The following is a 15,586-nucleotide window of genomic DNA, read 5'->3' on the forward strand; positions in this document are numbered from 1 at the left end:
CTCATAACAAGCAACAATATACATCATTCTTCACGTTCAAAAATATAGTAAACACAAAAAAAAAAATTACACTTTTCAAGCATGATAATACATTTCTAACATCTATATACAACAATAAAATAAATAGATAAGTATTTTACACTAACAATAAACACATACATGTACTCCTCCACATTATCAGGAAGTACACATCACAAGGTACATAAGTGAGCATGTCCCTCTGGACAAGTCCCCACACTTGGTCACAAAGTACATCCAATATCAAAAGTCCTGAATCGATACCTCTCACTCAGTGGCTTGATGGTGCTAAGCCACATGCATATACGGTGAGATCATCCATACAAGACCATAGTGTCATCCCTTGTTTGTGTAAGGTGTTTAGCCTCCAAGACATAGTCACCATACATAGGTGGGTAGTGAATCATATCTACATAATATCCTCACATACCCCCATCATCAAGGTTTCCTACATCTTCTTCCTCATATACACTCAACCAAGTCTGCCTCATACATCCTTAGAGAGGAATCACATTACAATAGTAGACTAGATTTTGGAAACAATAAAGATAAATAGGTTTAGCCACCGAAGTTCATAAATGAGATATAAAAGAAAATAAATTATCAATTTCAACAATAAGGAAAGGAAACTCCCAATAATTGGCAACACCAAATCAAACATAAGCACAAAAACTATGTTCTAAAGATTCACAAATAGTGGCTAAACCATCACAAAAAAAGTTTAAGTAAAATTTGTTGGCCCACACAAGAAAAATAAAATAAATTAGTTTAAATTATGCATTACTTCACTACATGACTAATATTAGCCACCAAATGAGGATGGAGGGAACAATTGTTTAGGATCGCTATCGCTCTGCATCGAGAAGCAAAATCACACCATACAAAAATACATGAATCCTCAAAAAAAAAGAACCTACTAACATCATACTCAAGAGCTATGGGGATTAGGCTATGAACATATGAACCACACCAATGGGTCCAACATAAAGGGAAGAAGTACAAAAATGCAACACAAGGAAGGAATGGAGGGAACAGCACAGCTAGAAGGATATTTGAATTTTGTGAATGGAGGGAACAGTGCAGCTGGTTCTACTGCCTCTGCAGCACAAGGACAAGTGGTGGATGATGAGGATGGGAGTCTAGATGGGGACCCACGGCATCGAGACCCTCCTCCTGACCATGAAAACATGAAAGATTCTTCAAAATTGGGTCCCAAGGGCGTGAAAGTTGACTTGGAAAAGACAACTGGCATGAAGGCTCTCAAACCCTGGAACCCCCTTTTTGCAAACAAACCCACTGGTAAATCATCCTTCCCCTCTGTGGAAGACATTTCTGATAGAAAAACTGGTAAATTTTCTATTGTTGTTCCAGATATGGTCATCGATCATAGCATATCTCTAATGGCCTTTTCTCTAGTGGGAAAGTTTGTTGGGCCACGACCCAATATTGAGGATGTTAGATCCTTTGTTAAGAGAAAATGGAGGTTGAAAGGTTAGGTTGATGTTTCCACCCTATTAAGGGGTTTTTTTGTCTTCTCTTTCTCTTGTGGGGAAGATCTAGAAATGACCTTGAGTGGTGGACTATGGATGTTTGGTAAATATTCATTATCCCTAAGGAAATGGTCCCAAAATATGGAACTCAATGACTCCTTTGAATTTACCCTAGCCTGGGTTAGGCTGCCCAGCTTGCCACTTGAATTCTAGGTGGAGGATGTTTTTTTCAGGTATTGCTAACTCCTTTGGGGAGCTTGTTGTGATAGATCCTATGACAGCAGCTTGTAAGAGACTGGTATATGCAAGAATCTATGTCAATATCTCTCAAAATATGGATCTTTGCATTTCTATTGATATAAGCTCCAAACTTGGGGTTTGGGAATAGACTATAGAGTTTGAGTCCCTCCCCTTTGTGTGATTTTCCTATAAGAAAGCTAGACATTGGGCTAAGGCTTGCCCTAGTAACTCCAAAAACCTCTAAAGACTAATATTCTTCACAAATAGGTATGGAGAGAGAAGATTAACATTAAGGAGGATAGTAGAGTGGAAGTAGGTAGTGGAAGTCCTAGTAACCCAAAAGACCTAATAGAAGATGAAAGGAAAGCTAGTCCTCTTAAGGTTCCTCTTCTGAAGGAAGATAATAAGGTTGAAAATTATGGATTTGAGATCAAAAAAGTTAATGTTTTTGAAGTTTTACAGACTTAGGAGGAAGAGAATGTAGTTGTAGAAGAGATTCTTGAAGAAGGTGAGATTGATGATATGAATGAATCCCAACATGAGGACATTCAAGTTTCATAAATAAAAAGTAATAAAGTCTGACCAAATGACTTTGAAGGACCTGAAGTTATTTTTGAAAAGAAGAATAAGTTCGGATCACCTCAGGGTAACCTAAATTCTTTATTTCAAAAGGCTAGAGCTGAAACGCCCACTGCATCCTAGAAAGGAGGAGAATCGTGGAATAATATGCAAGCTGAACACAAAGATGAACATGAGGGAGAGATTATAGGGGTTGGAAAAAAGAAAAATAAGAAGACAGGATGCTCTAATGGGGTTAAAACAAGGATCATATCTAAGGCAGATATTGGTCTTTCTAAATCTCCGCAAGGTCGTAAACCCATGAAATGGCATAGGGACCAGGAGAGTAAACAAAACATAGCTGATGGAAGGCAACAAACTATACAGGAATCCTGTTATCAGGTTTCCAAATGAAGGTTATCTCCTAGAACATTTGAGGCCTAAATGGTCTCAAAAAATAGGATATATTACGGAATTGTATTAGAGACCATAAGCTAGATATCATCCTGGTTCAGGAAACCAAAATTAGTAAGGAAAAAGTTGAGAATTTAAATTTCTTTAAACATGGTGGGGTCTATGGCAGTAGTTCGAATGGGGCTTCAGGTGGGGTGGCTATATTCTGGAACAAGAAAACTATTTTAGGAGATATCATTGATGAAGATGGTAATATTATATCAATGAAAATTAAAAGTATCACTGAAGGAAAGGAATGGGTGGTTACTAACATTTATGCCCCAAATTCCAAAGCTACTAGGAGTAAATTCTAGGATAAAATCAAGCTGAAAAGAATTTTTTTTTCCCAAGATAGCGGTTGTTGATGGGAGATTTCAACACTCTGTTACAAGGAACTGACAAATTTGGAGGAACTCAAGCCTAGCTGGATAGCAGAACTAACTTGATGGATTTCATCAATGCTAATGCCTTGATTGATACTGATCTTACTGGAGCCTCTTACACTTGGTCTAACCGAAGAGATGGAGAAGACCTCATTCAACTAAGGCTTGATAGATCCCTTATCACTCATGATTGGATCCTTTCTCATAGATGTTCTTTATCAGTTAACAATAGAATTGGCTCAAACCATTATCTCATTTCTTTTGTTACTGAGTTCGTTAAGAGTAAAAAGTGTTTTCCTTTCCAATTTGAGAAGATGTGGATATCTCATCCATCTTTGGAAAAAGCCATTTTCAATTGGTATAATATTGATGTGAATGGGTCTACTATGTACAAAGTTGCTAAAAAACTTAGAAACATCAAAGATAACATTAAGATCTGGAATAAGAAGGTTTTTGGTGATATTTTTGAATCAAAAAAAAAGCTGAAGGAGGAATTAGAACAGGTCCAAAACTCAATACAGAAAGATGGCTATAATAAGTATCCTAAGGCTAAGGAAGATGAGATTTTAGTCAAACTTCACAACATTATTTCTAGGGAGGAAATTTACTGGAGATAGAGATCCAGGGCTATCTGGTTGGAAGCTGCGGATAAGAACACGAAATTTTTTCACATGACATCCATGAAACATAAAGCTGCTAACAGAATATTATGACTAATTATTGAGGACAAAATTCTTCTTAAAGATGATGAAATTGGAGATGAAGTTGTTAGGTTCTTCTCTCAGCTCCTCACGGGTAGTAGGGAGATTGACATTGCTAAGCAATAGGACCTGGTTGATAACATTCCCAAGATTATTGAACCTCACCAAAATAAGGCTCTTTCTGCTATCCCTTCTGCTAAGGAAATTAAAAAAGCTATTTTTTCTTTTCAAGGGGATAAGGCATTGGGATCGGATGGCTTTCCCATGTTCTTCTTTAAGGAATATTGGTATATTGTGGGGAAAGATATGGTCAATGTTGTTAAAGAATTTTTTGGAGCCAGAAGAATCCTTAAGGAAATCAATTCGAATTTCATTGCCCTAATCCCTAAGGTGGTTGGGGCTGATTCCATGGGAAAATTCAAGCCTATAAGTCTTTGTAACTCCTTTTATAAGATTATCTCTAAAGTTATGACTTCTAGAATTCTGGTTGTTCTCCCCTTCATCATCTTAGAGGGGCAAAAAGGATATGTCCCTGGTAGGCAGATTTTGGACTCTATTATTCTTGTGTATGAGAATATTCGTTCTCTTAACGCTACTAACAAAGAAGGGTTTTTGATAAAATTGGATTTGGAAAAAGCCTATGATAGAGTTCTTCTCAGAATTATGGAGGCCTTTGGATTTGATGATAAGATAATTAAAATTATCAGAGAACTGATCTCCACCCCAAACTTCTCTATTCTTATCAATGGATCTCCGTCTAGATTTTTTAAATCTTCCAGGGGGCTTAGGAAAGGAGATCCTATCTCTCCTATTCTTTTTACCATCTTTACAGAGAGTATGAGTAGACTGATTCAAAAAATGAAATTGAATAAAACCATCAAAGGTCTCCAACCTTCTTCTGCTAATGTGTCTTGTACTCATCAACAGTTTGTTCATGACACTATCTTGATGGGATACTCCTCTATTGGGGAGGTTGTTGCCTTGAAAGGTGCTCTTAGCTCTTATTCTTTGGTGATAGGTTAGCAAGTCAATTGGGAGAAATCAGCTATCTACTTCATGAATACCCCTATTTTAAGGCAGTAGAGAATTGCTAATATTATTGGGTGCAAGGTGGAATTGCTTCCCTCCACTTATTTGGGTCTGCTTCTGGGTTTGGTCCCCCCAAACTCCTTCTGGAGCTTGTTAATTGATAAACTCAACAAGAAATTGGCTGGCTAGAAGGGATCTATGTTGTCTCAAGCAGGAAAGTTGTAGCTTCTTCAAGCTACCCTTCAGAACCTTCCAGTCTATGCTCTTAGTCTATTTGGTATTCTGGCTAAATTTGTTGAAGCTTTAGAAAGGATTTAGAAAATATTTATTTGGTCAAGGGTTGAAGAGAAAAAAAGGATTGCCTTGGTTTCCTAGGATAAAGTGTGTAAGCCTAAGAGCAAGGGGAGTTTAGGTATTAAAGCTCTTAAAAATTCAATAAAGCTTTGCTTGCTAAACAGATATGGAGGGCTTATGGCATTAAGAAATATTGGAATCGGGTGTGGTTTGATAAATATATTCATCACCAACCCCTTCATTCTCTCCTCTACTCTAAAGACATCTTTGATGGGTCCTTCATATGGAATAGTATATAAGGCCTTCCCCAAACCAAGCTTTGATTGACTTAGTTGACCATGTATGACCCTATTAATCAATGCTATATAATTCAATAGAATGGGCTATGTTAGATAGATAGATTGGTGAGAAAAGTAATTGAACCAAGTTATAGAATTATTTCACCTTGTGGTGTACATTTTCATGTGTTATGAATTTGAAGTCCTAAAAGATCCACGAATTGGATAATCTTGAACTAACGTATGTCAGCTATATCTGGATTTGCAAAACTCTATTGTGATGTTGGAAATATGATATGTATCTAATAAGCGAATGAAATTATGAGAATTATGATAATGGCTTATGCGGATAAATTGGGATATATGAGCTATTGATTTGTTAATGTCAATTGTATGCAAAGTGTTTGATGTGTATTCTTATTCATGTGTTTAATATTTTATGAGGATGTTTGGAAGTACTAATGTGTAATTGAGATGCATAGGAAAATCATCCATGTGACCATGGAAACATTAAGGAGAACCAAACCTAGACCTATGTATGTTCGTAAAACCAGGGTTTGTCTATTTGGAGAGACAACACCCCATTTGTATCATATTTTATTCGTGAAAGTGAATGTTGCATGAATGTTAAATTGAATTTTGTTTATTTGTGTAAATCCAACAAGAGACAAGATTTCATGTGTAATTTTGGTAAAAGTATTTTTATTGTGTCACTTGACACATGTGATCGATTTATGTTTTGAATTTTAAATTTGTCTCTTGGAGGGAGTTGTTTAACTATAGCTTTTTCGATTAATTTAATACGGTTCCATAATTTCCTTGGGTAGAGAATCTTTGGGATGGTCAACTTAAGTTTAACCCGAAAATTAACTTCAGAGGGGTTTAAGAGGAGTTAAATGGACACCTAGGGGTAGTTTAAGAGTGTTTCCTAAAGCCCATAAGGTATACCTAAGGGTTAGGAGTAATTTTAGGCATGTTTCTACTCCCATGTGACCATTTAGACACCCTAAAAAGTGGGTTTCCTAAGTTGAGCGAAAATTTGAAATTAGAAGGATTATCTAAGTTGTTAACTTTCCTCTTTGATTGTGAGATCCCTTTCCCATTCTACCCTACCTTTCCTTTTTAGTTTTAGAAACCTATGAGAACTCTCACAAAGGCCTTCTTAAGAAAAAATGAGAAAATTAGTGGGTAATCACCCACTCTCCATTTTTGGAGACAAGGATTTTGGAATGAAAAAAAAAGGATTTTGAAATTAAGAATTTGGCTAAGGGTAGAAAGGAAAGACTTGTGGAATTGGGCTTCTCTTCCTCAACAAAACTAGCATACCTTTGGGCAGTTGAAGGTTGGTTCTACCCTTCTTGTAATGTTTTCATATTGCATGTTGTATTGAAATAATTGCTTGCGTAAAAGGCTTGTTTTCTTGCATATTTCCCTTGGAAAAATACTTGGTGTTTTGTGTTTTACTTTTGTTTGGCATTTTATGTGCTTGGGAGTAATCAAGGCCTCCTACTCTTGGGAGAGAGAATGGTCTTGTGGGTGGTAGAAGTGACAGCCCTCGAGTGAGAGGCTCTTGTAATGAGAGCGATCACAAGGGATTTTATGTGACCCTTGCTGCATGGCTTGTTTATGCATTGGGGATCATAAGGAGGGAAATAAGGCATGAATGCCTTGGGGGGCATAAGGAAATGTGGGGAGTTATACTTATGATGTATTTGTTTTACCATGAGGTGGCTATTAGTCTTACCATACTTGCAGTCTCCTCAGGGTACTTGGTCCACTACCACCCTTGATAAGACATCACAAATGTGTGGTGCAGTGTAGTCGGGTTGGCCTTGTGTTTGAGATTGTGTTTTTCCTTTTCTTTTGTGATTGCATGTGTGTTACCCATTTGGGCTTGGTTCTCTAAGCTCGGGGGTGGATACCAGTTAGCCTAGGCTGGGAGGTGAGCACTCCATGGTCATAGTTTGATTTATTTGTAGGTTGTTGGAAGGAAAGAATAGTACGAGTGGAGTTTGCTGGAGTTATTTGGTTGCAGAAAAAGATTTGGAAATTTGAATATTTATATTTTAAGTTGCTATCAATGTAAAGAGAAACTAGGTTGCATCTATTTTTTCGAAAGGAAATGTATCTAATATTTTTTTTTAAGCCCTCTTTAATTAGAGAAAGAGATTCCATTAGTATTGATGGCTATCATGTATTTTAAAGGCACTCCAAAGGAATGCAATTAATTCTTGTTAAAGTATTATTTTTGTTGGAAAAGAAATATGTTTATCTTGGATTGAGTTCTCTATAGTTACTATTAGTAGTATGCATGTTAGTTTAGAAATGAAAGTTTATTCTGCATATGAATTCTAAAAATAAAAGAATCAGTCTATTTCCTATACCTCTAAGATTAAATTTAAATAATAAAACATTGATTGCTGTCAAATTTAATTATTTCTATCATTTATATAGACGTTGTTTAAATTATTAAATTCTGTAGATTACTTAATAACAGAAAAATAAAAATCTAATGTTAAATGGTCTACCTATTTTATATAATGCTTTTTTATATAGTTGCTAATCATATTTAATTAACTATGTTAATTACTTAATTGCAGAAATTCAATCTAGAGATAAATAACATTTTGATTTAAATAATATCATGTTCTATAGTTGTTGTTTAGTTTCAGTGAATAACTGTCAACCATTTATTGCAGAAAATAAATCTTATTATTTAGTCTATCTCAGATTTATGCTATTGAATTTTTAACAAAAATAAATAAATACATTGATTTAACTTAGAATATTTTAATCGGACTGTTTTAAAACAATTTCATAAAAATATACAAAATCAGTATTAGAGAATCAGTCTGAGTTTTCAAATGTGTCTAACATATATATATATATATATATATATATATATAAAGAAACAAATTGAAATACATTAAAAAGAATTTAAAAAAATATATAGAAAATAAAAAAATAAATTAAAAAAACTTGGTATAGGGGACTCGGCCCTTGCAGATTTTCCCGCAGGGCGCCCCCCCCTTCTGCACCAGTGGGCAGCGACCCACAGCGATGGTGCCATCAAGGTTGCGGGCTATGCCTTACAGTGGCAGCCAAGGCCGCCACAGTGGGACGTGTCCCGCAGGCTCGGTGGTGGCCATCCTACGGGGAGCCCCTCCCCTTGCCCTCCGCCTCCCTTTCGCACTGTCGCCTTCCCAAACCCTCTCCACCATTCCTCTTCTGATCGGCTCCCTGCAACATCAAGGTAAAAATAAAACCCTAACCCGATGAGGTTAGGGTATCAAAATAAAATAATAATAAAAGGGATTAATTGAAAGGGTATTTTTATATATAAAATTGAATAAGATTTATAATGGGAGTATTCATTAAGTGATTATTTAGCCCAATGGATTAGTTTGGAAATTAAATGAATTAATCTATAACATTATTATTATCACATTGGGATATGTATAAGTGAGAAGTACTCTTATTAGCTATTTAATCTGGGAATTGTTTAGGAAAGCATTATACGTCGTTTAGTAAATTCTTTTAAAGAAGATGGACTCTTTTTCTTCTTGTAGTGTTTAACTTGTTTAAATCTAAACCAAGAGGTAATGAGAATAGTGAATTTTATAAGAATAATGAGCTTATAATATTTAATATTTGATAAAGGAAAATATGACAACTTGATTTAAGATATATAACTATGCTCTAGAGATCTTAATGTGTTTTATTTTAATAATTAACAGAACATTTTAATTAAATATTTATCTTAAGAGAAAATTTGAAGTGGCGTAAATTATTTTCTCTACAATAAGATGGACTAAATCCTGCGAACTTTGTTAACCCAAAGTGGAGTCTTTCATCAGATAAATTAATTAACTTAATGATGTTTGGCACCTTAATTGCATCTACTCAATTAGGAAATATTAATGAAATGAAATAGTAATAGTGTTGACATTTAGTAAATAATTGATATCAAACCCAGTAATTATATTAATGTCTATTTAGTAGATATGGATCAAATTAAGTACTGATAAGCGCAACTGAAATGAAAAGAACTTTCAAGAGAATTTAATAATACCCTCATGAAATTTATTTGCTCCGCTGGATAATAGAAATTATCATAATTGTTATGTTAGTATTTAATATCAATTAATAATTTGTTTGGAGCAACATGTTAAGTTGTCACAACTATTTAAGCAATGGTTGCATGTACTTTTAGTGTTTTAAAAAAAAAATTGTTGTCTGTGTTTTGCCCAAAAGTTTGGGCATGACATTTTGGTATCAGAGCCCTAGGTTCATACACTAGTGAACATGGGCTACATTCATAACTTAGTTGAAACCAAACTATGGCTTGAAGCATAACACCTAAGTGGAAAACTTGCGAAATAACAAAGTGAAACATAAGTGAAAATTCTTGTAAATCAATAGATCAACATATATCAATTCAAGGGGTTCTAAGGGTCACTAAAAGCCCTGAAATTTGAACTTATTGGTCATAAGGCTTATAGCATAATAAAAAACCCCAAGGGCTACGAAATTTTAAATTATTATTTATATGAAGTATTTTTAGTGTTTAATAACGAAAATTAGATCTTTTGTACTTATGAAGTTACCATTCACTTGGAACCTAAATGCAATAATTGACCTAATCAAATAAAGTACAAGGAGTTAAATACTACAATAAAATACATCTGATGGTAACTAAAAGAATGCCATCCATCAAGATATGTTCATGACAATGGCAAGTCAAGCAAGATAGTTAGACCTTAGATGAAGGCACCATAAACAAGATAAATAAGATCGAGACAATTCAAATTAAAATTTTAAGCTATGTGAAATTACAATGGTTAAAAAGATCAAGGCCGCCATTGGAGACAACAATGAAGGAGAGTTAAGAGGTACTCTTGCGAATATTAGAAAGAAGCATTAACCTATCCTAATGACTAGGTATCTTAAGAATGTGGTTATGCTAGATTTCTTATAAAGAGCATTTGTTAGACAATTTTTGTAGTAATGCAGTGAAGATAGAGCTGGGATAACCCTGAAGATTAGAACTAAAATGATGAGTGGAAAATCCCCTTGATCAGAAAATCCTAGTAATACTATAGGTGAGTTAAATAAGGAGAAAGGAGACATGAACTTCTTGGGTGAAAACACGTTTTTACAATAAACCCTAAAGTTCATCTGTGGTTATATAATTTGGGAAACAAGCAAGTAAAACCTCAACTAGTTCCTTTATAGGACGATAATCTTGGAGAAAGTAAATAGTGGAAGAGAGAGTATAGTTGATTTGGGAATCATACAAAAATCCCCATTGAAGTGCAAGGAGTGTAAAAGTATTAGGATCCTATAATCTAGGAATGTGTAACTAATATTCGTTCAGAAACAAAGGAGAGAAGTGCAACCCAATCATGGTTAGTTGCTAGGTACAAGATAGTATGTAACGCAATTTAACTACTAGGCACAATCGAAGACGCTCTGCAAATTTTGGCACTCAAGTGTGAAAGTATGTGAAAACATTAAGTATGGATGAAGCAACATGCAGATGGAAATGGCTTATGGAAAGATAGCATAACAGTAATATAATACCAAAGTTTTAATGAGAATAAGTTGGTAGTATAAAATGATTTATGAGAACATTGATAAGGAGCCGAATTATGTGGTTAGCTAAGGGAGAACTTGGAAATTATGAGAGTCTTAAGACATTGGTAATTGTTGGACATCCTTATGTTATACCGTAATAGGGTAACTAGGTATTAGGATGGTAAGATGGTTTATTTAGATCAAAGAGATCGAAGGATGTGATAGGCCGGAAATGGGCTAGTAAGTAAGTATAAATAAGTAATAAGGAATGAGATAACTTTCCCTTTTTACTAAATTTTTAATTAAAAAAGGATGGGTGTTGGTCACTTTTCGAGTGCACACCCCCTTGATTTCATAGTTGCATAAGTGAAGTAGGAGATAATAAGTCCACTCTTCGAGTTGTTTGAATTATGTCATGAAATGTGTGGGTAGAAATTGTTGTCAACCATTATCGACCTTACTTGACAATAATTCCACCCCAAATGGCTCTTAACCGTAAGTGTTAGTAATTTGGCAACAAGTTCCTACCTAATGAAGGCAAGTGAATGTTAGAGGTGAAAATATAAGGAGCTAAGAAAATAAATGATGTCCCTAGTAAAATTATATGATTACATTATACAAATCCTAAGTGGCTCTAAGAAAACAAGTGTCAAATTTATACCGAACTATCAACCGAGTGTGTAAGACATGAAAGTGTCGATACTTGAGCTACCACGTAACATTGAATCAAGGTTTAGCATATTAAGATAAGTAATGGAAGTCCAAGAAGAATGGACAGAGAATGGTAGAGTTAGTGCAATCACCTGTTAGATATAATTAAGGATGTTAATAACCCTAAATAGATAGCGGATTATATCAGAAAGTGTTGCTAGTAATAGTAAGCACGTGAAGGTTAAAATGGAACATGACCTATAAAAATGATTGCGATCTCTTGTGTATAAGAAATTATTTCATAAATCAATAAAGGATTATAAAGAATCTAAGAACCTTAAGAGTCTAATAATCACTTCCTAACACACTCAGGACACGTGATCTTGGGTGATGTGTTGCGGTTACTCCCTATAGCATGACTAGAATGGTCATCTTGTTTCGAGTTTAATTCGACATTATTTTTTATTTTCTTGGAATAGCATTTTGTGACCTAGGGGCTAGTACTTTTATTTTATTTTATTATTTTATTTTTTATGATGAAAGCACCACTAAATTTATGTTTCTTTTATTTTGAGCTATGGCACTTAACATGTTTCCAGTTTTGGTATCTTTCAATTGCTGGCATTTTTCTTCTTTTTATTGGACTTGGCAGAAGTAACTTATATTTTTGATCTTGTAAAGAGTCAAGTGGTCATTTTGGTGGTTAATATAACTAGCCCTAGTGATGTGATTTTTGTAATATCTATCATGTTCGTTGAACCATTGATAGTGTGTCAAGGGAGGATACTGCAAGGAGTGAAATTAGGAACAAAGAATTAACAAAGAACATTTTTTATCAAATCAAGATAAAGGAAGGAAAATCCTTCTAAATAAAATTAATTGCGAGTAATCTGAAAGAGAAAGATTTATAACAATAGTGTGATCTAGACCTAATGAATTGTGAAAGTAATGATTGTCGACTGGTAAACTTAACATGTGTATGAAGATGATTGTGTGGATGATATCTAAAATAAGTATTAATAATTGCCATCATTCCCTTGGAGTGGGATTGTTATGTACCTTAATCTTTGGGAATTGTGAACAATGTACCCTATGAAACTTGAACCTTGGTGCCTAGAAATATAAAAACATTTTAATCCTTAGTGGTAGACAACTACCCTATACCCTATATAGAGGTGGATTTGAAGGACCTAAATTTGATTATGCCTTGTTATCTAAAAAGAAAAGTTGGAAGAAATTATGCACCTAGGACGGGTTAGAAAATATTTTATTAACACCCTAATGAGGTGCCTTGATGTAGAATAAGTAGATTCATTTGGGCTGAGTGTGATGACAATTTTCTTAAGTAACATGATTGGATGAGAATACAGTAGGATAAACATGCTTTTAAACAAATCCTAAACAAAGCAGGACTCCTTGAAATTCAATATGTGTAACCTTGATTGTGGAAGTTGATGTGTGTTATTGATATAGTTTGGATGGCGCATTAATGTAAGTTGTTGGAAGATAGAACTTTGTAAACACCTACCTGAGATTTAAGGGAAATGTAATAAAAATACTAAGAATTTAACCTTGTGCAGATAGTAAGTTAATTACAAAAAAAAGTTGATTTTGGTATTTCAACCTTCTAGTAGGCAAGATAAGATTTTGAGTAACTCTTTGAAATTGTGGGAAATTTTATGTCCCTACTTCATAATTCTACTCATGCGACTTCAAGGAGTAAGTCAAACTCTAGGGGAAGAGGATGTAAGGCCTTCCCCAAACCAAGCTTTGATTAACTTAGTTGACCAAGTTTGACCCTATTAATCAATGCTATATAATTCAATAGAATGGGCTATGTTAGACAGATAGATTGGTGAGAAAAGTAATTGAACCAAGTTATATAATTATTTCACCTTGTGGTGTAAATTTTCATGTGTTATGAATTTGAAGTCCTAAAAGATCCACGAATTGGATAATCTTGAACTAACGTATGTCAGCTATATCTAGATTCGTAGAACTCTATTATGATGTTAGAAATATGATGTGTATCTAATAAGCAAATGAAGTTATGAGAATTATGATAATGGCTTATGTGGATAAATTGGGATATATGAGATATTGATTTGTTAATGTCAATTGTATGCAGAGTGTTTGATGTGTATTCTTATTTATGTGTTTAATATTTTATGAGGATGTTTGGAAGTACTAATGTGTAATTGAGATGCGTAGGAAAATTATCCATGTGACCATGGAAACATTATGGAGAACCAAACCTAGACCTATGTACGTTCGTAAAACTAGGGTTTGTCTATTTGGAGAGACAACACCCTGTTTGTATCGTATTTTATTCGTGAAAGTGAATGTTGCATGAATGTTAAATTGAATTTTGTTTATTTGTGTAAATCCAACAAGAGACAAGATTTCATGTGTAATTTTGGTAAAAGTATTTTTATTGTGTCACTTGACACATGTGATCGATTTATGTTTTGAAATTTAAATTTGTCTCTTGGAGGGAGTTGTTTAACTATAGCTTTTTCGATTAATTTAATATGGTTCCATAATTTTCTTGGGTAGAGAATCTTTGGGATGGTCAACTTAAGTTTAACCCGAAAATTAACTTCAGAGGGGTTTAAGAGGGGTTAAATGGACACCTAGGGGTAGTTTAAGAGTGTTTCCTAAAGCCCATAAGGTATACCTAAGGGTTAGGAGTAATTTTAGGCATGTTTCTACTCCCATGTGACCATTTAGACACCCTAAAAAGTGGGTTTCCTAAGTTGAGCGAAAATTTGAAATTAGAAGGATTATCTAAGTTGTTATCCTTCCTCTTTAATTGTGAGATCCCTTTCCCATTCTACCTTACCTTTCCTTTTCAGTTTTAGAAACCTGTGAGAACTCTTACAAAGGCCTTCTTAAGCAATAATGAGAAAATTAGTGGGTAAACACCCACTCTCCATTTTTGGAGACAAGGATTTTGGAATGAAAAAAAAATGGATTTTGAAATTAAGAATTTGGCTAAGGGTAGAAAGGAAAGACTTGTGGAATTGGGCTTCTCTTCCTCAACAAAACTAGCATACCTTTGGGAATTTGAAGGTTGGTTCTACCCTTCTTGTAATGTTTTCATATTGCATGTTGTATTGAAAGAATTGCTTGTGTAAAAGGCTTGTTTTCTTGCATATTTCCCTTTGAAAAATATTTGGTGTTTTATGTTTTACTTTTATTTGGCATTTTATGTGCTTGGGAGTAATAACGGCCTCCTACTCTTGGGAGAGAGGATGGTCTTGTGGGTGGTAGAAGTGATAGCCCTCGAGTGGGAGGCTCTCGTAATGAGAGTAATAACAAGGGATTTTATGTGACCCTTGTTGCATGGCTTGTTTATGCATTGGGGGTCATAAGGAATGAAAAAAGGCATGAATGCCTTGGGGGGCATAAGGAAATGTGGGGAGTTATACTTATGATGTATTTGGTTTGCCATGAGGTGGCTATTAGTCTTACCATACTTGCAGTCTCCTCAGGGTACTTGGTCCACTACCACCCCTGATAAGACATCACAAATATGTGATGCAGTGTAGCCGGGTTGGGATTGTGTTTGAGATTGTGTTTTCCCTTGTCTTTTGTGTTTGCATGTGTGTTACCCATCTAGGGCTTGGTTCTTCGAGCTCGGGGGTGGCTACCAATTAGCCTAGGCTGGGAGGTGAGCACTCCATGGTCATAGTTTGATTTATTTGCAGGTTGTTGGAAGAAAAGAATAGTACGAGTGGAGTTTGCTAGAGTTATGTGGTTGCAGAAAAAGATTTGGAAATTTGAATATTTATATTTTAAGTTGCTATCAATGTAAAGGGAAACTAGGTTGCATCTATTTTTTCGAAAGGAAATGTATCTAATATTTTTTTTTAAGCCCTCTTTAATTAGAGAAAGAGATTCCATTGGTATTG

The sequence above is a fragment of the Cryptomeria japonica genome, chromosome 8 (genome assembly GCF_030272615.1).
Source record: "Cryptomeria japonica chromosome 8, Sugi_1.0, whole genome shotgun sequence".
NCBI classification, from domain to species: domain Eukaryota; kingdom Viridiplantae; phylum Streptophyta; class Pinopsida; order Cupressales; family Cupressaceae; genus Cryptomeria; species Cryptomeria japonica.